The 23227-nt window shown below is 43.9% G+C and overlaps 1 protein-coding gene and 1 long non-coding RNA gene across 5 annotated transcripts in view; both read right to left on the reverse strand.

Annotated features, from left to right (window-relative positions):
- The window catches only part of TGFBRAP1 (transforming growth factor beta receptor associated protein 1), a 74190-nt gene extending 57975 nt beyond the window's left edge, over nucleotides 1-16215 (reverse strand). The window contains exon 1 of the mRNA XM_082743794.1: nucleotides 16091-16215. The gene's annotated coding sequence lies outside the window, so the exon portion shown is untranslated. The remainder of the gene's footprint in view (nucleotides 1-16090) is intronic.
- A 3932-nt stretch (nucleotides 16216-20147) lies between these two features.
- LOC309871113 lies at nucleotides 20148-23013 on the reverse strand. 4 transcript variants are annotated; one of them, XR_014315039.1, is made up of 4 exons: nucleotides 22911-23013; nucleotides 22602-22670; nucleotides 21255-21311; nucleotides 20148-20832 (listed from the first exon to the last, which is right to left on the reverse strand). It is a non-coding gene; the product is annotated as an uncharacterized lncRNA (long non-coding RNA). The 4 variants fall into 4 exon arrangements; XR_014315040.1 differs by having other exon boundaries at nucleotides 22274-22670; XR_014315042.1 differs by lacking the exon at nucleotides 22602-22670 and adding an exon at nucleotides 22274-22541 and having other exon boundaries at nucleotides 22911-23009.
- Between the last annotated feature and the right edge of the window lie 214 nt (nucleotides 23014-23227).

Consider the following 23227-nt stretch of genomic DNA (forward strand, 5'->3'; position numbering starts at 1 on the left):
CTGAATGGGAGAAGATATTTGTAATATATCCAGTAAAGGGTTAATATCCAAAATACATTAAGAACTTATAAAATTTAACACCAAAATAACAAATAATATGGTTGAAAAATGAGAAGACCAAAGTAGTACAGATGGCCAACAGACATATGACAAGATGCTCAAAATCGCTAATCATGGCGCCATGAGATGCACCTTACACTTGTCAGAACAGCTAGTATCAAAACAAGAAATAACAAATGTTGGTGAGGATGTGCGGAAAAGGGAACCCTCATGGATCGTTGGTAGGAATGTACATTGATGCAACTACTATGAGAAACAGTATGAAGGTTCCTCAAAAAATTAAAAATAAAAATGCCATGCAATCTAGTAATTCCATTACTGGGTATTTACCCAAAGAAAATAAAAACACTAATTCAAAAAGATATACGCACCCTTAGGTTTACTGCAGCATTATGTACAATAACCAAGATATGGAAGCAATCAAGCACCCATTGATAGATAAATGGATAAAGAAGACATGATATGTATATATGTTACATATATGTCTGTATATATCTATATAAAATATACATACTACAATATTACTCAGCCATAAAAAAGACCTTATGGCAACACAGATGGAGCCAGAGAGTACTATGCTAATTGAAGTAAGCAAGACAGAGAAAGACAAATACCATATGATTTCGCTTACACATGGAATCCAAAAAACAAAACCTAAGAACAAAAAACAACCCCTCAAAAACAAACAAACAAAAAAAAATAGAGAACCACAAAATAAACTGGAGGTTCCCTGAGGGGAGGGGATTGGAATGACGGGTGAAATAGGTGAAGGGATTAAGAAATACAAATCTACAGTTATGAAATAAACTAGTCACAGGGATGAAAGATACAACATAGGGAATATAGTCAGTAATATTGTAGGGGCACCTGGGTGGCTCAGTCGGTTAAGCATCCGCCTTCAGCTCAAGTCATGATCTCAGGGTCCTGGGATTGAGCTCCATGCTGGGCTCCTTGCTCAGCATGGAGGTCACTTGTCCCTCTCCTTCCCCTTCTGCTCCTCCTCCTCTCTCTCTCCCACTCAAATAAATAAATACAATCTTTAAAAAAAAATAATATTGTAGTAACACTGTATGGCAAAAATGGTGACTACACCTGTCATGGTGAACAATGAGTAATGTATAGAATTGTGAAATCATTATATACCTAAAACTAATAATACTGTATGTCAACTATATTTCAATTAAACAAAATGGTGTCATCACTGCAGAAATTAAGACTTTTTTTTTAAATTACATTTATTTATTTTCAGCATAACAGTATTCATTATTTTTGCACCACACCCAGTGCTCCATGCAATCCGTGCCCTCTATAATACCCACCACCTGGTAACCCAACCTCCCACCCCCCCCACCACTTCATTCCCCTCAGATTGTTTTTCAGAGTCCATAGTCTCTCATGGTTCACCTCCCCTTCCAATTTCCCCCAACTCCCTTCTCCTCTCCAACTCCTCATGTCCTCCATGATACTTGTTATGCTCCACAAGTAAGTGAAACCATATGATAATTGACTCTCTCTGCTTGACTTATTTCACAGAAATAAGACTTTTAAAAATAAAGTTAAACATGCATATACACTGTTATTCCATAATTTCACTCTGAATGTTTCCAGTTCTCGAGTATATAATCAATACCTGCAAAAAGACTGTTACCAGAACACGGCAGGGCAGCCTTATTCATAATAGCCCCAAACAGGAAACAGCTCAGTTTTACTCATTTGTATCCATTTCAGAGTGGGGTGTTCACATAACTTGGAAGTAAAAAGGAATAAACTACTGCTAAGCAACAATATGAATGAAATAAAAAACACCGAATGAAAGAAACGAGACACATTTGGTATATGTTCATTTATATGAAGTTCAAAAGTAGGCAACTCTCCTCTCTAGCAACAGAAATCGAAACAATGTTTACCTTGGAGACAAAGGGGAACCAAATGGAAAGGGACACAAGGAAACTTTCCGGGATGACAGAAACATTCTAGATTTTGTTTTCGGTATTGCTTACACAGGTGCATAGATTTGTCAAAATTCACTGGGCTATGCACTTAGAGTCTATATATGCAATTTCAGTAAAAATCCTCACTGGTAAATGTGTGTGTAACTCAACTTGAAGATTATGAAAGTCATTTGGCAGAGAAGAGCCTTTCAAAAAAAGCAAGACACTTCTGGAAAAGATAAGCAAAGGAGACTTGACTCAAAAGATAAAGTGTGACATAAAGCTATGGTTATTAAAATAACGGGGTACTGGTACGAAGTGAATCCAAGAAAACATGTCCAGGCTCCCAGGAACAGATGTGTGCACCTGGAACCTCCCACTTTGACGAGAGCGGCACTGTTTATCATGGGCTGTATGCAGAATCTTTCATGTTCAATAATCAGTGCAGGACAGCAAAGGAAACAGTCAAAAAAATTGAAAGACAACCGGACAGAATGGGAGAAGATATTTGCAAATGACATATAAGGTAAAGGGCTAGTATCCAAAATCTAGAAAGAACTTATCAAACTCAACACCCAAAGAACAAAAAATCCAATCAAGAAATGGGCAGAAGACATGAACAGACATTTCTGCAAAGAAGACATCCACATGGCCAACAGACACATGAAAAAGTGCTCAACATCACTCAGCACCAGGGAAAAACAAATCAAAACCACAGTGAGATACCACCTCACACCAGTCAGAATGGCTAAAATTAACAAGCCAGGAAACGACAGATGTTGGTGAGGACGTGGAGAAAGGGGAACCCTCTTACACTGTTGGTGGGAATGCAAGCTGGTGCAGCCACTCTGGAAAACAGCATGGAGGTTCCTCAAAAAGTTGAAAATAGAGCTACCCTACAACCCAGCAATCGCACTACTGGGTATTTACCCCAAAGATACAAACGTAGTGACCCAAAGGGGCACAAGCACCTGAATGTTTATAGCAGCAATGTCTGCAATAGCCAAACTATGGAAAGAACCTAGATGTCCATCAACAGATGAATGGATAAAGATGTGGTACATATATACAATGGAATACTATACAGCCATCAAAAGAAATGAAATCTTGCCATTTGTGACGACGTGGATGGAACTAGAAGGTATTATGCTGAGCGAAATAAGTCAATCAGAGAAAGACAGTTATCATATGAGCTCTCTGATATGAGGAATTTGAGAGGCAGAGCAGGGGGTGGGGGGAAGGGAGGGGAAAAAATGAAATAAGATGGGACGAGGGAGGGAGACAAAACACAAGAGACTCTTAATCTCAGGAAACAAACTGAAGGTTGCTGGAGGTGGCGGGGAGGGATAGGGTGGCTGGGTGATGGACGCTGGGGAGGGTATGTGCTATGGTGAGTGCTGTGAATTGTGTAAGACTGATGAATCACAGACCTGTACCCCTGAAGCAAATAATATATTATATGTTAATAAAAAAAAAATAACAATCAGCAGTGCAGGACAACTGGATACCTGCATAGAAGAAAAAAAAAGAAACTCAATTCCTACCTTCTACCATGGATCATAATTACTCCAGACAGATTAAGATCCTTAAGAATGAGAGGCATAACTTTAAAACTTTGAGAGGAAAATATGGAAAAAATATGTTTATGACCTTCAGGTAGAGAAGAATTTCCAAAATAAGGTGCAAGAAAAAGTACAAAGACCAGGAAAAAAAGGATTAACTTCGTTCATGCTAAAATGTAAAACCTCCGTTCTTTAAAAGATATTGTGAAGAAAATGACAAAAAAAAAAAAAATCCCTGGATGATACAGGGAACTCCTGCAGAAAGAAAGTAACAACGATCTCATAGATGAATGGGGAAAATCTGTGAGCATGTGTCTCTCAGAAGAAGCATGAACAGCCAACAGACATGAAAGAATGCTCAACCTGATTCATCATCTGCAGCTGCAAATTGTAACGACCATGGGACTTCATTTTATACCGTGAAACCAACAAGACATTTGAAGTCCGATGATGTCAGTTGCTTGCAAGAACATGGGAGCAATGAGAACTCTCTACAGAGCTGGTAGAATCTTCTAAACTGGCAAGACCATTCTGGAACCATGGAGAAGACCTTGACATTAGGAGTAAGCCAGCGATCCCACTTCTAGGCACGTGGCTTACAGAATTTATGTTCACCAGGTGATAAGCAAGAACATCACTGGCTGCAATCTTGTTTGAGACAGGGACACTGGGAGCAGCTCACGATCCGTGGACAGGACACAGCGCTGAACGGCAGGAGAGAAAGAGCTGCAGCTACCAACAAGGACAGATCTCCAGCTAAGGGGTAAACTGCAGAGTACTCTACACTGAATGATATGCAAGGCTCTGTAAGACTCAAAAATATGACAGTCCCTCTAATAAACTGTTTAGGGTTTCAGCCATATATACTAAGATCATAACGTGAAGTAAGGGAATGATAAACAAAAATTCAGGGAGGCAGGATAGAGAGTAAGGATAGGCTAGATTTCAAAAGTATTAGTAATGTTCTGCTTCTTAAGCAGAGGTTGCTTTATTTTATTTTTTAAGATTTATTTATTTATTGGAGGAGAGGGGCAGGGGGAGAGAGAGAGAATCCTGAAGCAGACACCCTGTTCACCATGAAGCCCAATGCAGAGCTCGATCCCAGATCCTGAGATCATGAACTAAGTCAAAACTGAGAGTCAGACGCTTGACTGAGCCACCCAGGTGCCCCAAACTGAGGTTGCTTTTATTATTATTCCTTATATCTTAATTCAGACTATAAATACTCCATAAATACTCCTTTAAGTGTACTGAACAGTAATTAAATAATATGTGTGCATACACACACCTACTAAAAATCCTCTCATTTCCCCAAACCAGCCTACTGGGGAAACAGACCTAGAAGCTCAGCCTAATGAACTTGGTAAGATTCACAAAATGCACGTTGCTTGTTTAAAATTTCACTTAATGGGAGCGTCTGGGTGGCTCAGAGGGTTAAGCCTCTGCCTTAGGCTCAGGTCATGATCTCAGGGTCCTGGGATTGAACCCTGCATTGGGCTCTCTGCTCAGCAGGAAGCCTGCTTCCCTTCCTCCCCCTCTGCCTACCTCTCTGCCTACTTGTGATCTCTCTCTCTGTCTCTCTCTCTCTCTCTCTGTGAAATAAATAAATAAATAAAATCTTTTGAAAAATAGTTAAAAAAAATTCACTGAATGAAAACATTTATCATAGACATAAATGGTTTACTTCTAATTTCTCAGTTCATCTAAATCCAGTGCTTACTTTACATTGTACCCATATTTACAAAGTCCAATATACGTCAGTCAGCCTATCAGTGATCCCCACAAATCCCCCTAGATTCTTAAAGACAGAGGAAAATACTAACACATGATGGGATGCCCAAGAAGGTAAACGCATCCTCGGGGGTCCCAGCTCCCAGGAGGCCAGCTTCTTCCCCCCTGGACCTCTCCCCAGCTTCAATTCACCTTCCACATAAGCTCAGCTGACCCTTGAGCAACCCCCAGCACAATTCAAAATTGTGTACACGTGTAGCTTTTGATTCCCCCGAAAGCTTAACTTTCTAGTTGCCTACTGTTAAACAGAAGCCTTACTGATAATATAAGCAGTAGATTAACACATATTTGTATATGTATTATATACTGTATCCTTACAATGAAGTAGGCTAGAGAAAATATTATTAAGAAAATCATAAGAGTACTGTATACATAGAAAAAATCTATAGTTCTGCATTTATAGAAAAAGATTTCAGTACTGTATTTAAATTTAAAAAATCTAAGTATAAGTGGACCCATGAAGTTCAAACCCATGTTTTTCAAGGGTCAACTGTATCTCCACTCTTATTTTTGAACCAGTTCAAGATTGGAATTACAAAGTACCTTGCTCCCTCTTCATTTTCTCTGTACTAAATCCCACCAAGGCGAGGACTCATTTAAAAAAGTCACACAGAAAGAATAAACATGGACTAAGACAATGTTTGAAAGAGATTATCTCGATGTAGAAACAGGCTTGTAGTGCAACATTATAAGATTAAAGAAAAAAAATACATCTGTGTGTGTTCGTGTATATGTTTATATAGGTAAAAAACACATACATGGACCCCTGATCTGAGACAGAAATAAATACATTCTGCTATAAGAATGCTATGATAAAGTGACATTGATTAAGATGAGATCTTTATCACTCATTATTATTCTTGAACTAATAGAATGACACTCTGCTAGCTGCTGTCACAGAATGTACATAGAATATGTAAGCAACTTCATGAATGGATAAGGTGTCCCATGTGTCTGCAAAAACATCTCCCACTGGAGAATTACAGCAACACTTTAAAATGAAACAAACTCGGGTGCCTGGGTGTCTCAGTCGGTTAAGTGACTGCCTTCAGCTTGGGTCATGATCCTGGGGTCCTGGGACCCAGCCCCCCATCAGGCTCCCTGCTCAGTGGGCAGCCTGCTTCTCCCTCCCTCTGCAGCTCCCCCTGCCTGTGCGTGCTTGCTCTCTCTCTCTCTCTCTCTGTCAAATAAATAAATAAGTAAATCTTAAAAAAATAAAATAAAATAAAACCACCACTTCAGAGCCCTGTCAGCTCTATGTGCACCAGAGATCACGTCAGAGGGTTAAAACTCAAAAACTCACCAATGGGTAGGACAGCCCTATTATAGCAGGTGCCTTCCTATAACAAGCTAAAGATTCATTCTTCGTCTACATTTTAAAAGGACACCTGTCAAAAGTCAGATTTGCTATTTTTCTCAATTTACATTAATTTCTTTTGAGTTTCTTGGCAATCCATCATAAGTGAACAGAGATCAAACAGTCATCCCAATGTCTGGGCTGAAGTCAGGCCAGGTTCACAGCCATACAGGAGGATGGGCAGGAACATGGACCTCATGCCTAAAACAGCACCATGTTTTCACTGTCCTTAAAATGTTTTGGAAAGTATGCTGCTGCCTCACAGATAAACTCCAAACTCAGCATAAGATAGGCAGCCCTCAAAAACCCAACCTCAGGCAACTTTTCTGCTCCTAGTATAAAGATGAGTTACAGCTATTGACTTCCTCATATCAGTCCCTGGTAGACCCTGTTTCCTGATTACCCGGCTACATTCAATTCCAAATTCTTGAGTCTGCTAGTTGCTTGAGTTGTAAAGTGCCAAGATCTAAGTCTGTGAGTATCCAAGCGACTCTACAAACTGACCAGTTGTGAAGAGGGATCCTAAGCCAAAACCACTCTCTGAGCACCTTTTCAAGGGTCTGAAACCATGAGTCAGGAAAGAGGTACCATTAACCACAATGGTTTGTTTGAATTTAACAGCACAGCAATCCCTACAGTGAAAAGCACTGCCTCACTCCCATCTGCCAACTGTAGTCACTTGTACATATGGAGAGAGGTAATGTGTGAGGGTCAAAGCTGGGGTCGGAGGTGGGCATGGGGGGACTGCATATTTCACCCGTAACCCCACACTGGCTGATCACAGGAAAGCAGGTACATTTTTACCCAATGCCTGAAAATGTGCAGGCATTGTCACACTGTTCCTGTGACCTGCAGTATTTCTATACAAAACAAGGACTTATAAAAAAATTTGCTTTTTGCCATTTTAATAAAGGACTTGCCTTTTATGGGGAAAAAAAATGTTTCTTAAGAAGTTTCTCACTGGGGCGCCTGGGTGGCTCAGTGGGTTAAGCCGCTGCCTTCGGCTCAGGTCATGATCCCAGGGTCCTGGGATCGAGCCCCGCATCGGGCTCTCTGCTCAGCGGGGAGCCTGCTTCCTCCCCTCTCTCTGCCTGCCTCTCTGCCTGCTTGTCATCTCTCTCTGTCAAATAAATAAATAAAAAATCTTAAAAAAAAAAAAAAAGAAGTTTCTCACTTATTCTGGTAAATATACTTACTATGAATACATAAACAGATACCAATATCCATTACAGGGGAAAACCTTCATGAAAACTGAAAAAACCAACTCAAAAAACCAAACCTAGAAGGGAGTTAAGCAAAGCCGTCAACCGCCCTCAGTGCTCTTGGAAAGGGCTGGGAGGGAACACAGCGCCTCCTGGGCTCCATCAGCTGTTTTTGGCTCCATGTCAACGGGTTATTACATGGTCCCCTGTGATCAGGTCGGGCAGCAGAAACACAGAGGGCAGAGCTGATAGCACATCACTGTGGGGAAGAAAGATCCAAAAAGGAGGGCCCCATAACACAGAACAACATTCTGCTGACTGCCATGCAGGTTCAGGCTGGTCCTGAGAGACATTTTGGATGGGAAAAGTTAGAAACCAGTAAGGGGAACCATTTTCTGTGATCTTAGCCATGGAGGTTGACCCACGCTGGATCTGGGCCAGCCAGAAACGTCGGGAGATGGGCTTGGCTAGTTGGTATCAGCCCAGCTCAGGTCAGCTTACTACAGAAAGCAGAAACAGTGTGGACAGTGGCTTGTGACCTACTGCCCGGTGTCCAGGGAGTCCTGGGCTCTGACCTGCCTGTCCTCCTCCCTCTCACCACACGCTCATTGTGAGCATCAAGCAGGGCAGGTAGTTGGGACTGGACACTCATTTTCCTTTGATCTGGAAACCTCTATTTCCTATGCTATGTTCTTGACTGAACGAACAGCCAAGTCACAGACTCAAAACTCGCTCTTGGGTGGGAAGAGGGAAATCTTGCTAGCAAAAATTCTTCCACTGCAAACTACCTTCAGATGCTTGCTTTGTGCTAAATTAGCAAAATAAAATCGTAATCAAAGTCCCTACTAAAAACAAAGTGCTACTACTGGGTATTTACCCTAAAGATACAAATGTAGTGATCCGAAGGGGCATGTGCACCCGAATGTTTATAGCATTAATGTCCATAACAGCCAAACTATGGAAAGCGCGTAGATGTCCATCAACAGATGAATGGATAAAGAAGAAGTGGTATGTACACACACACACACACACACACACACACACACACACAGGAATACTATGCAGCCATCAAAAAACCCCCAAAATCTTGCACTTGCAACAATGTGGATAGAACAAGAGAGTGTTATGCTGAGCGATCTCTCTGATCTCTCTGATATGAGGAATTTGAGAGGTGGGGCAGAAGGAGGGAAAAATGAAACAAGATGAGATCGGGAGGGAGACAAACCATAAGACACCCTTAATCTCAGGAAACAAACTGAGGGCTGCTGGCAGGTAGGGGAGTAGGGATAGGGTGGCTAAGTGATGGACATGGGGGAGGGTATGTGCTATGGTGAGTGTTGTGAAATGTGTAAGCCTGATGATTCACAGACCTGCACCCCTGGAGCAAATAATACATTATATGTTAATTAAAAAAATAAAGGCAGAACATGTTCTGGCAAAACAAACAAACAAAAAAACCAAAAAAACTAAGTGGTAAACATCCCTACTTCCTATGGGTGTTCACAGTGGCCTTCAGTCTGCAGAAGTAACTCTCTCTCTCTCTCTCTCTTTGTATCAAATAAATACATAAAATCTTTTTTTAAAAATCCAAAGGAAAAAATAGAGAATTTATCTTAGTAACCACTCGAAAGTCAGATGAAACTTGGTAGGATTTAAAGACTCAGTAGTCACAATTTTTCCAATGATAAGAAAGCTTGACATTTTTGCTTCTTAAACTGCAACTGGGTCCTCTGACAGATCTCCCCTAAATTCTCAAGGGAATATACCAGTGTACTTAGGGGACTGGGGACATGGAAGCAAGAAGAGACATGATGGGAAAAAAGAAGAAAGTTCTGTTCTGGCTCAGCAGGGGCATGGCCAGAGGAATCAAATACTGGGGCTCGGGCAGAGTGCTAGGGACAGTTTCAGCACAAAGTTGCCGGCAAAGTTTCTGCACAGTTGCCGCTGCTGTTTCAGGGGTGGAAGGCACGGCCATGGACTGCATCCCAACCTTAAATTAAAATGTAACTGAGGGAGCACCTGGGTGGCTCACTGGGTTAAGCCTCTGCCTTCGGCTCAGGTCATGATCTCAGGGTTCTGGATCGATCCCCGTGTCAGGCTCTCTGCTCAGTGAGGAGCCTGCTTCCCCCCTCTCTCTCTGCCTGCCTCTCTGCCTACTTGTGTGCTCTCTCTCTAATATATAAATAAAATCTTTTAAAATAAATAAATAAATAAAATGGAACTGAGGCATGTTGCTGTTGGGGTATTTTAGACAAAAATTGATCACTACAACCTAATCATGAGAAAACACTAGCTGAGCTCCAGCTGAGGGACAAACTACAAAATCCCTGACTCTCCTCACGAGTCACTAAGGTCACGAAGAGCAAGGACTGAGCAAGTGTCATAGGTCAGAGGCCAAGGACACATGCCAACCACATGCAATGTGGGGAAACTGGATCAGAAGCAGGATTAGGGAACAGAAAACAGAGGTCAGTGGAAAAACCCGCTGAAAATGATTAGTGTATATAAGTTTGGTTAATAACGCTGATGTTAACATATTAGTTTGGATCACTGTACCACACTTGCTCACAAAAGGGGAAGCTGGGGAAGGACATACGTGAGCTCTGTACTCTTCCCAGACTCTTCCGTAAGCCCACAGGCACTTCAAAATAGAAAGTTAAGAAGATAACTGTAATCACAGTTTATTGATTTATTTATCTTGCCTTCGAGTAATTGGACAGAGAAAAAGGAGCTCCAAGAATCTCCTTTGTTAAATGGAGAAGAGATGCTCAGAATGATCTGGGTGTCACTAACCCATAAGGACAGAGGAGAGCAAGAAGTGACTAGCCATCCAGCAGAACCTCCCTAGAGCCTCAGGCTATGCTGAGGTGATTCTACTTGCTGCTTTACTGAGTTACTTTTGGAGGTGATTTTTTTCTCAAGTTTGGTGTCCTAGCTTAAAATGATGTGTATCAGTAATACCTACAAATTGAGTTTATTGGTTTTGTTTTGTTTTTACCTCCTGAAAATGCATTTCAAAGAGGAAGGTTTGGGACTTCTGCTCATTTGAGGTGTTTCTTCACCGACAACTTCAGACTGAACTGGGGCAAATGTGAGCTGATTCCACTGGGTCCAAAATCTGATATACTATGAGCTTCAGGAGAAGCAGGCAGGCAAAGGGCTCTGAGGGAGACCAGTAGGGTTTGGGGTCAGCAGAGCTGGAAAAGAACAGAGATGAAGGCTTCCAAGGTAAGGATTTGGGCCCCAGAGTTAACCCAGAGAATTGTGGTCAAGCAGGAATGGTCCAAAGCAGGCATTCTCAACATCAGTCTGGGGATCGTGCACTCCACAGCTTGGACATCTGCTCATGAACTTGGCCAAGTCACTTCAAGCCTCTGTACCTGTTGCCTCCTTGTAAAACAGAAATTTGGACTGGACTATAGACTTCCCCTATACTCCTCTTTAGCTCCTCTGGAGGAAGGGTAGTTAATAACAGTACCATAAGGGAGCAAAGATTTCTAGAAGACTCAGTGTGTGCCAGATTCTTTGTTAAGTAGTATCTCCAGGCTCACAAGGAGCCTATAGGTAAGTACTATCATTATTCCATTCTGCAGATGAGGAAACAGATTAGAAAAGCAAAATGAGGGCGCCTGGGTGGCTCAGCGGGTTGAGCCGCTGCCTTCGGCTCGGGTCATGATCTCAGGGTCCTGGGATTGAGTCCCGCATCGGGCTCTCTGCTCGGCAGGGAGCCTGCTTCCTCCTCTCTCTCTCTCTGCCTGCCTCTCTGCCTTCTTGTGATCTCTATCTGTCAAATAAATAAAATCTTAAAAAAAAAAAAATCTCACATATCTATCTTTAAAAAAAAAAAAAAAGAAAGAAAAGCAAAATGACCGTGGAGAGCTGGATTCCCACCCAGGTAGCTTGACTCAAGCACCCATTCCCTTAAGCACCGCACATACAGCCTGCCTCGGGGTAAAGACTGCTCCAAGTGTGGACTGAGGAGGGGCACCAACCAAAGACAGCCCCTGCAGATTCCCTCACGTCCACTCCCTGAGAGCCCCAAAAGCCCTGGGTTTGGATACCACACACGTGATGTAAATGATTTTCTTCCACTCCCACAGTTCTCTGAGAGGTGGATACTGTTATGGACGTGGACATTTTTCAGTGGCTTGTTCAAGGTTACACAGCTACAACGGGAGGAAACCAGCTTCAACCCCAGTTCCTGTTTCTGATTTCATGGCCCTATTCTTTCCACTCTAAGGACCGAAGGGGGCAAGTTGATCTCAGATCCTCTTTGAGAATTCAGTCCTCCTGAAGGAAGTGACAATTCTAAGCATGAGGCGACCACGGTACGAGGCCTTCAGATGATGTCCTGTCATAGCTCACTCAGGGACACTTGTTCCCAGCGGGGCCCTCACTTTCCCATGCTGAGTCCAGAAGAGGAACCCTCTTATCATCCTTCAGCTTACCTTCTTGCCGCCAAACAGCTTACCCCCCGCACCACGGCTCCCTCAGCAACTTCAGTCACAAATAAATGGCTCTTAGCAAATGTGGTGCAGTGTCAGCACCACCATACCAAATTTCAGACGCAGAAATGATATATATGCTCCCACTTTGCCCCACTGACCTAGTAATTTTATCAAAACAGGATATATGCTTGTGTGACTTAAATTCTTATGGAACGGTACCCCAGGCTGGCTCCTGTCCCATGTTCTCCGCTTTCTCACAGCCATCTCCTTCGTGACTCAATCTTAAATTTGCCAGGAATCAACAGCAAAAGTATTCACTTGTTCCACAGACAACACTTTCCTCTTTTGATAAGGACCCAACCAGAGAAGTGCTTCATGTTATCTTTGCCCTCATGTGAGAGAAATAGTGTTCAGACTAGCTATCGCACTAACAAATCTGCTCCAGTGAGCCGAAAGTGCATCTAAAAGAAGAAGAAAACACAGCTCGTGTCTAACGTCACCTTTGTCATCCTGATAGTAGCAAGGCTCATATGTTTATGTAATTATTCATAGCTGGTATCATTTTCCTTGGCACGTACATGTAAATACACATATGTAAATGGACACACACAAATACACTATGCATATTATACATATAAACACACACTCTATATGCATACGTATGATATGCAGGCATCCTCAAGTATGTATACACTATGTACATACAAACACATACACATACCATATGCATATACACGGCATGTCTATGTATGTGTATTTCATATACACCCTATATATACTGTCAGCAGTTACAACTGAAGGGATTTGGGAAGGGAAGGAGGGGACAGAAGAGGAGCAGGGGGGCACTAGGTCTCAAGGGCATCTCTTTTAGTGCATCTCCTCAATACCGGACCTTCAAAGAGCCACAAAGAATTGTGGAGTGCCTGCTGGAAGCTAGGCCATTGTCCTCTTTTACATTCAGCATTTTCTTGAGTCTTTCATTTACTCAAAAGCAGTTACTTGACTCTCGAGAAAAGAGAAAGATCTTGCTCTCAAATCATCTGCAAGATTGCACAACATGCTCCATGAGTGCTCCTGTTCTTTTGCACCAAACACTCAAGCTCGTTTGGGGTGGCCCCGAACTGACTTGTTACCTCTGCGTTCATTTAGGAGTTACGTGTTTTTTAATAAAGCCAAATGGGTCAGGTGGGCCACAGAGGAGATGAGTTGTAGAGTCCTGGCCAAATTATTCCAGCAGTATCCAAACATCTGGCTACCACAAAGGATTTCTTTAATGTATTTCTAATGAGGACTGGATTCAGACCAAGATGAAGAGGCTTAAAGCAGTAAGAAAAATGTCCTCATGCTTCCTTAAAGGATCGCACATTTTTAATACTGGTGTGAAGGAAGAAATCGTAACAACTACTTTTTCTTTCCTCCTCCCTAAACAGAAATGCTAGCTGCAAATCGGGCCTAGAAAAAGCATTTTTAAAATAGGGAGTTCTGGGCTTTTAAAACTGGTCCACTAGAGGAAGAGGCCCTCTTACAAACTGCTGTTGTTGGAGGGTTGGGTGAGGCTGGAGGAAGCCCCCCCCAACCCATCTCCCCAGCCCCTTGGTGGTGGATAAGCTCTCCACAGGCCCTTGGACCAAGGGCCGCTGTTACCAGGCATGAGTGCAGGAGGAAAGGCAGAGGACCTGAAAGTGAGGGGCAGTGCCACAACTTTCACCTGAAATCTTTGTAAAATGTATACTGTGAATGTGTACAGCCAATTGGAATTCAGAACCCACTATAAGTCTAACTCCAGATTAAAGTATTCATCGGGTTAACAATTTCTCAGAGCAGGGGCCCCCAGGTGGCTCAGCCAGTTAAGGGTGTGCCTGTGGCTCAGGTCATGATCCCAGGACCCCAGGATGAGTTCTGCATCAGGCTCCTTGCTCAGCGGGGAGTCTGCTTCTCCCTCTACCTTCTGCTCCCCCTGTCTATGCTCACTCGCTCGCACTCTGACAAATAAATAAATACCTTTAAAAAAAATTCTCAGAGCATAAAACTACTGATTTTCAGAGCTGGGATACAGCTTTACAGCCTCATTTACATTTATTACTAATTAATTGAGGACCTACTAAGTGCCAGGCCCTGTGCCAAATGCAGTTTCTTATTAGAGCACATGCATCTTTTCAATATGACTTCTGTTTTGTTTTGTTTTAAGATTTATTTATTTGACAAATATCACAAGTAGGCAGAGAGGCAGGACCCTGGGATCATGACCTGAGCCAAAGGCAGAGGCTTTAACCCACTGAGCCACACAGGCACCCCATGACTACTGTTTTGATTGAGGAAATCGAGATGCAGAACTTTCCATCAGTTGCCCAAGGCTCACAGTTAGGAAGCGGCAGGAACAGCGTATGAACCCAAAGCTCCATGCTCATCACCACTGTGGAATAGCACTGTCCCCGTTTTGTAGAGGAACTGGAGGCCGAGGAAGGCTCACTGCAGACAGTTCCAAGGGATTCTGGTCAGTACTCTTTCCGGTGCCACACATCAAAGAGGCCACTTCAATGACTGCTGAATCTGCCCGGCTAGCAGAAATGGAAGGAAAAAGCAAGGGAAGTAGCCAGCCAGAAGTTCCTATTAATTGACCATAGCTCTGAGAGCTTCCTGCTGACCAAGAGAGAGATGCAAGTCCCCATCAGGAGGGAGCAGTGGGCACAGGCAGGCCCACCCACGACCTCAGTTCTGACTCAGGTCGCCATTCACACTGCCCTAGGACCCTCCTCACATACCTGTCAGTTCTTTCACTTGTCACTAAAATCACACCAGCAGCCGCCTGCCCTCACTCCGGATGGACAGGAGGCTAACCACAAGCACTTCGTCAAGGATAAAACCCTGCTCCGACAGGTTTTGACCCCAGTGCCCGCTGGATACAATCCATTAGCAATAAGAAGCTGTGTGAACCCCAATTTCAGCACCAGATAGAATCCCCAGGAAAACCAGGCTGGGGCGGGGGGTGGGGGGGGTGGGGGGGACTTTCCGAGGATCACCCAACAACCCCTGGGAAGAAGCAATGACAGGGGCAGACAAATGGAGACCACAGCTCCTGTCTTTAAAGTCGTACCCATATAACCCACAAGAGGCAAGCGGAGAACTCAACTTCCATCTGCACCTCCAGAAGGCAATGGAAAGGAAAAAATCCCATAGGGGTGGCAGCTTCCAGCCCTTGAGGTCTCTTCCCTTCTCCCCTGGCATACCCCTGCCCAGTCTGCCAGTTCAGGGGCAACAATTCAGGCCCAAACGTGACCCGGAATTTGAACTCTGAAATCCCAAGAGCTCCAGGAAACATCAATTAAAGCGACAAAACCATTCCTTACACGGAGTGGCGGGGCTAGGGGCGCAGGGGTGGAGTCCTCGGCTCCTCCCCGCCAGAGAACCGAAAGCCTACCCCAAACCCGGGACTGGGTCTTCTTGGATCTTAACCCGCCTAAAGACACACACCTCTCACATCATCTACACCCGCGGACCCCAAGCCCCGGCACACCTGCCCCAGCCCACACGCACGTGCACACTGGCTCACCCCAACAAGCCCCCGCCCCCCCAGGCCTACACACCTGTCCTCCTCCCCACTCACACACACCTGCCGGCTCGCGCCCCGCCCCCACCCCCCTAGGAACCCCCTCCTCACCGCTCCCCGCCCCACCCCCTCCGCTCGCTGCCCCCAGCACCCGGCGCCCGTCCCCACTAGGCCACCGCCCTCGGCACTCACCCGCGCGGCGCCCGCCGGCCTCCGCGGTCCCGCGCCGACCCTGCGGCCTGGGGCCCCGCGCCGCCCGCCGCCGGCTCCCGGCCTGCCGCTCCTGGGCTGGCCCGGCCCCGCCGCCGCCGCCGCCGCCGCCGCCGCCGCCGCCGCTGCTTCCCGTCACGTGGGGCGGCCGCCCGGCGCCGGCGGAGGGCGGGAGCGCCGCGGTCCCAGCGCGGTCCAGCCGGGCCCCGCCGCCCCGCCGCCCCGCGCCCGAGACGGCTTTAAACTGCGAGCTGCGCCGTGGTGGGCTGCCCCTCGGCCTCAGTTTCCTCCCGCCTGCCGGGATCACTACTGCGCGCTCGCCTCGGGGTGGTGCGCGGGGTCAGATGAGTTAATTCGTGTAAAAGCACTTAGAACACCGCCTGGCACGGGGTGGGTGCCCCAGGAGCGCCGGCGGGGACTGCTGTTGTTAAGGTATTTTCTCCTCCCCCAGCGGCACTCAGAGCTTCGGGAAAACACGGGCCCTCCCTGATTTGCTCGCCGCTCAGTTTCTAACACGAACGCGGCGCTGGGCAGAGGGTAGGCTCTCGGGAATGCCTGCCGAGTGAATGAATGGACCATATCAGTCAATGAGTCCTGGAAAGGCTTGACCGCGCTGTCATCTGACAGAGTTGGGCTTGGGGAGTTGGCTAGCGGGTAGTACCCGCTGTGGGGCTGAAGTGTCCCTTTGCATAGGCGCTGCCCAACACACCCAAGCCCCTGGCTAATCCAGAGCCCCTGGGGCCGAACGAGATCCCTAGAGAGGACTGTACGTTTACATGACGCATTTATTTTAAAGGGGAGTCCTGGGTCTTTAGTAAAGTCTATCAGTAGCTATTCCTTTGCGTCATCAGCTGCAATGAAGAATCCTGGGATACTACAAATCCACGAAATCTCTCTCTTCAATATATAGTCAAAATCCAGTCTTAAGATGAACAGTTAGGAACCTTCCTCCAGAGTTGTTAGCGTTCCATTATTAGCATATAAACGGCAAATTTTCTAAATGGTTTTCCTTGACTTTAGAACCCATCAGTGAGCTGTGGCCCCAGTTTTCTTCTGCCACCGCCCCCAAGGGATTGTAAAACAGTTGTTATCCTGAATCTGGAGGCAAATACTGGATTCTACTCTGCAGTCTTCTGTTTCAAAGGGAGAAGAAACAATGACCCCTTCCCCCAAAAAAGTTAAAAGGAAATAAAGAAACAACAAGAAGCAATCTTCGGTGGCCTGTCCTTTACCCACCTCCCTTGTAAGTTCATGGCCACACACATGCCCCCTCCTCCCCCAGCCGCCCAACGAGTGCTTCAGTTCTGCCCTGTGGAACCAGATTAGCATTGGTATGGGGAACTGGTTTCCCTGAAGGGCAGAGCTATGACCAGCAGTTGCACTTCAAGGGCAAGAGGTAGTGAGTGGACTCAAATCCAAGGAGGCCTGCAGCCAGTGGAGCCAGGGAGCAGAAAGGCATCAGAGCAAATTCAGCCCAGTCGCCTCATTCTGCCCAGGCTCTGGGAGAATATGTGAGTGACCATCACCTAATCACTGACCCAGCTGAGCCTAGGATTTGTGCTTTTCTATGTTAGTGCCCTACTCTACATCATACAGAGAGCTGTGCAAAACTGGTTGCAGAGGTGGCCATCTCTTGAATGCCAGATGCTGGTGGTACAGCAATGATTTCATTTAAGCCTTGCCATATCCTTGTGAAGTGGGCACTAGTAATGTGCCCAATTTTGCCCTCAAAGCAAAGTCCCAAAGACTTGTCCCAGTTTCCATGGTGGTAAGAATATAGCAGGAAGAAGAATGCGGAATTCAACACCACAGTAAATCTTTTTTATTAAGTTAAATTCTATTGATTGGTTAGTTGATGGAGCATTTGTGTTCTGCTTTAAATAATCGAGAAGTCAAAGTGTGTATTAACTAAAAAGAGGGGGAAAAAGATAATTCTGAAATAATTATTTCCTTTGTGAAAAGATTTCCCATAGGATTCTTAAAATGGCAAGTTCCACATGTGCACATGATTCCACCTAGAAACATCTGTTCTTCCTGGAACTTTCCAAGAAGTCTGTTTCACATATGACAGACACCTGGATATAAATAATTATTCTGTATACGTGCAAATATCTGCATTGGGCTTATTCTAATTTCCTAGTGTTGTTTTGATTGATTACACTGAAGAAGAAATATCAAAGTCATATGTTTTTCGAAAGAATTTTCAACTTCATTTATTAATATTTAGTAACTATCCTTGGGCCCATACTAAACATGTTAAGAGCAAAATTTTATAGAATATGCAAAAGATGAGTTCTGACAGATTAATGATGATCAGGAGTTATAAGATACAAGGGAATCCTTTCATAGTTTCTAGTCATTCCCCAAACTTAATATCCTCTACTTACACTTCCTCATACTGGGTTCCTCACTTCCTCACTGGCTATCAGCTCGTGAGGGCAACGAGTGTGTCTGTCATGTTCTTACTGTATCTATCTGCATGTAGGAAGCACATAACCAATTCTGAAAATCCCTGATGCTCAATGTTAATAAACTGGACTATCTTCAAAAGAGGCTTTTAATGCTAACATTCTGCTACTCTCATTTATAAGCAGTGTTATTAAGAGCGTATCTCTTGAACGTTTGGATATCATTTTAGACGATGAAGTTAAGCAAAGAAAGATCACATTTATTATTTTTTAAGCAAACTTAGTTCACTACATGTCATGTTTTAAGAGCTTTTACATGTATTAGCTCACTTAAGGATATATGTACATATATTCATATACCTGTAATCTAAATTCAGTAAAATAAACTTTGAACTATTATTCAAGTCCACTATTTCTTCTTTTTTTTTTTTTAAAGATTTTTCATTTATTTATTTGACAGAGAGAGAGAGAGAGAGAGATCACAAGTAGGCAGAGGGACAGAGAGAGAGGGGAAAGTAGGCTCCCCGCTGAGCAGAGAGGCCAATGATTCTAGGACCGAGATCATGACCTGAGCTGAAGGCAGAGGATTAACCCACTGAGCCAACCAGATGCCCCCAAGTCCACTATTTCTTGAGCTACTCCCATGTCCCAGGTACTATGGCAGAGGCTGCTGGGGATCCTGAAATGAGGAAGACCCAGACCCCGCCCTCAAGCAACTTAATTTTGTGCAATGGTTTAGGAAGTATGGTCAATCATCAACAATATCAACATCATCTCAGAACCTGCAAATGGAAATTCCCATGTCCCTACTCCAAACTTCCTAAATCAGAATTGTGGGCTGGGGCCCAGCAAAGGGTTTTTCACAAGCTCTCCAGTTGACCCTAATAATCACTCAATTTTGAGAACCCTTGATTTAGTGGAATATGTGAAAGAAAGACCCACCTAATCCAATCCTAAGGCAAAAAGTAATGTGCTCTAGAAGTCTGGTCACAGGAGGGCTGAGTTAGGAAGTGCCTGAGAATCAGGAAAGGTTTGCTCATATTCATTTTGCTGGGTACCCAGAGCCCAAAGACAAAACAATGTTTCGAGAAGCTCATGAAAGGGTTATCTATGGGATGAGTAGTTGAAGTCCACAAATGCATCTTTATTATGATCTGATCATAAAAAGAATAAGAAATGGTAATAAAAATATAACCATTAATTATTACTGCGGCAGCGAAAGTAGTTATTTGAAACTTGAAGCAGAACTGTTGTTCTAAACACCTAAAAACCCAGGTCAAAAATGTGAAGAACTCTTCAAACTGTTATATTCACTTTGAAGTTCCTTAACTTTTTAAAAAGATTTTATTTATTTATTTGACAGACAGAGATCACAATTAGGCAGAGAGGCAGGCAGAAGAGAGAAGGGAGCAGGCTCCCCACTGAGCAGAGGGCCCAAAGTGGGGCTCCATCCCAGGACCCTGGGATCCTGACCTGAGCCGAAGGCAGAGGCCCTAACCCACTGAGCCACACAGGTGCCCTGAAGTTTTTAATTTTATTCATGCTCAAATATATTTTTGAGAATACTAAAATATTCATAACATAACTATCTTAAATATTACACTACCAACAAGGAGAATCAACGCCCAAAGTCGTCAGTACATATTTTATTCATGACTCATTCATTGAACATTTACCGAGTACCTACTAAATACAAGCATTGTGTGTGCTACTAACCAGATGGGAGACTCAGAGTAAATGTGTGCACCCTGTTCTACAGGAACTCATAACCTAGTGAGGCAGTGCCAGGCATGGAAGTGTTTATTGGTATCCCTCAGTTTGTTTTTCTCAAGTATAGGCACCAAATAAAAATGTTAAAGAATAAAACCTCATGATTTTTGAGTAAAGAGAAAATTCTTATAAATACTAAACATAAATACTGTTGGTTACTATAGAATACTCACAGATAACAGAGTAGCAGGAATGAACTTTAGTCTACAAACTCAAATGTGTAACAAATAGAATTTTTTTCCGTAACTGAGTTTTATTTCTTTTTCAAGCCCCCACTCAGCCTCAGTGACAATAATCTTATCAACAAAGGCCCTCCCTCTTTCCCAGGCCTGTGTTAATCAGGTCCGGGAATTTCTAAAGTGCCAAGATAGGAAGCCGGAGATGTCAGGTCCTAGCATCACTGGTCCCCACAGGGTTCTGAGATGTTCTTTGTCCACTCTAGTGTTTGGTTTTCAGTTGCATTGTTCCGGTGCTGACAGGCCTGGTCCTTCCAATCAAGGCAACTGCTTAGCTTGAGGACTGAGGAATGTCTGTGGCTTCCTTGCCCTGTGATGTGGCAGAAATTTCTGTGAGGTGGTCCTTTTGCCCACACATATTTGAAACATTACCTCAGAACTTGTTAGAAATGCAAATTCTCCTTCACCCCAATTCCTAAATCAGAAATTCTGATTAAAGCACAGTCACCTGCCACAAATTCTCTCAGGCTCCATCCCCCAGGCTCTGCCCAGGATGCAGTGGGGGCAGGCTTTATCAAATAGTCTCTCTTTCCTTAGGCAAATGTTTGTGTTTGAATCTACTTCCTCCTCTCTGAATCTGATGTTTTTTCCTGCCCCAGGAGACACTCCCTCTAGAGATTTTTGGTTCAGAGGGAACTGGAATTATCTTAATGGATTTAGTTTTAAAGCGGAGAAGTACGTTTGGGAAATTAACAAAAAAAGGGGGGGGCGGGGGTGGAGAACAGATCTTACCTTTCACAAAACATTTTTGCTGATAAAGAGCTTGAGGCTTTAGATTAGGTGATTGGTCTAGAAAACCACAGGGTAAAAGAGCACAGCAAGGATGTAAATCATATTTTCAGACTCTTAAGCTCAATTTTTCCCCCACCCACACCACCATCCTGCCACTTGCTTCCTTTGATGACAATCAATAGACTACAACAAATCTCCAGTTAGTGGCAACAGAGGAAGCACTTTACATTGTCTGGCTCCAACCTCACAACATTGTGGGGTAGCCTTACAGTGTCCACCTCACAGGTGAGGACACTGCAGTGGGGAGACATGAAATATTTGCCCTAGGTGAGTGCTGGAGCCAGGGTTAAAATCCAAGTCTGGGCCACTCCAAAGCCTGCCCTTTCACCAGTTTTGTAGACTGCCTCATAATTATGGTTGAATACTTTCTAAAAAAACAGCTACCAGTTAATAAGCACCTGCTCTGTGCCAAGTGTGTTATATAATCTGTACTCCTTTGATAATTCTTCACAGATGTTAGCACAGCAATTTTTTCTGATAAGATTGAGGCTGAGAGACTTAAGTAACTCACCCATGGTCTCGTTTTGCTGCAGGAAAAAAAAAAAATCTGAACTAAGGTCTAGTTTTCAAGCCCAGGCTCCTTCCAAGACAACTGCTTTTGCCATTAAAATAACATGCCTTCTAGAAAGGGAAATGAGGATAACACCAGCCACACTAATTTCACTATTGTTATGAAAATGTAATCAGATTTTGGATATAAAATACCATGATTCTAATACAATGAAGTTAATGCACTTAACTGCAAATTAGAACATCCAAATACCTCCCTCAGCTCAGGTCTAAAACTCCGTTCTATTTTGGGCAAGTCATTTCAATGTCTTTCAGGTCAGCTTCCTCAACACTAAAATGAAAGAACCGGACTAACTGAAGTTTCCGCCCAGTTTTGAAAGTCAATTTCTAGATAAAATATCATATACATAAATGATAAAGAAAAATTGCAAAACACCTCTAAGGCTTACATTATCTTTTTGATTTAGCATCTCACTTATTTTCCAATGCTTCTTCAAGGTTTATCTTTTAGCGTCCTCGGAGTTGTTCACATGTTTTAGTGCAATGACTTCCAGTAAGAGGATGCATCTCAGAGTTGCTGTTCGCAAAACACTTAGACCAGCCTGCAAGTTTTAAATGTGCCTAATGTTTTGGGATGTGTATCTCTCCCACAAAAGATGAAAGAGAAGTAGAAGAAAGTTCTTAGTGAATTGCCAAGGATTATATCATCGCGGAAACCTACAAGAATACGTTCTAAACTGTTACTTCATAGTAGTTATAAGAGCAGAGAAAATGTACGTAAGTGCCTGGCTTGCTACTTCCTCAATCTCTGGTCTTCAGCAAATTACCCAATGCCTGTTTTCTCACCTGGAAAATAAACATTCTCATAACATATACTTCATAGTGCTATTCTGAGGAGCAAGATTATCCATATTAAATCCAGTGCCTGGCACATCGTTAATGTCTAACAAATGCCTGGCCTTTTCACTAGTAATTTTGTTATTATTTCCATACGTGAGCAGGTTAATTCAGAGTATTACTTCAGGGAATACTTGAGAACCTACTATGTGTGAGGCCATGGGGTTACAAAGAATTAAAGTCTCTGACCTAAGATCATCATCTTGAAGGAGGATCAGGAAACAGAAACAATTTCAGAAGCGACAAGTGCCATATACAGAGGTAAAGGACATCTAGCTGCTCCCCCCCCCCCCCGCCTTTCCCGCGAGATTGCCCTAAGGAATCTTTGGCTTCTGCCCTGGACGTCACAGGAAGCGCGACCAATCGTGGCCCGCTTCGGGATCTTCGTTTTTCTTGACTCTTCTTGTAGGAAGTCAAATGACAATCGTTTTCTCTGAAAACGTCCTTCCGCTTCTTTCGGTCCCGAGAGTCCTCCCTTAACAAGATCTGTCCCAGCACGCCGGTCC

Source organism: Mustela nivalis (genome assembly GCF_964662115.1).
Source record: "Mustela nivalis genome assembly, chromosome: 8".
NCBI classification, from domain to species: domain Eukaryota; kingdom Metazoa; phylum Chordata; class Mammalia; order Carnivora; family Mustelidae; genus Mustela; species Mustela nivalis.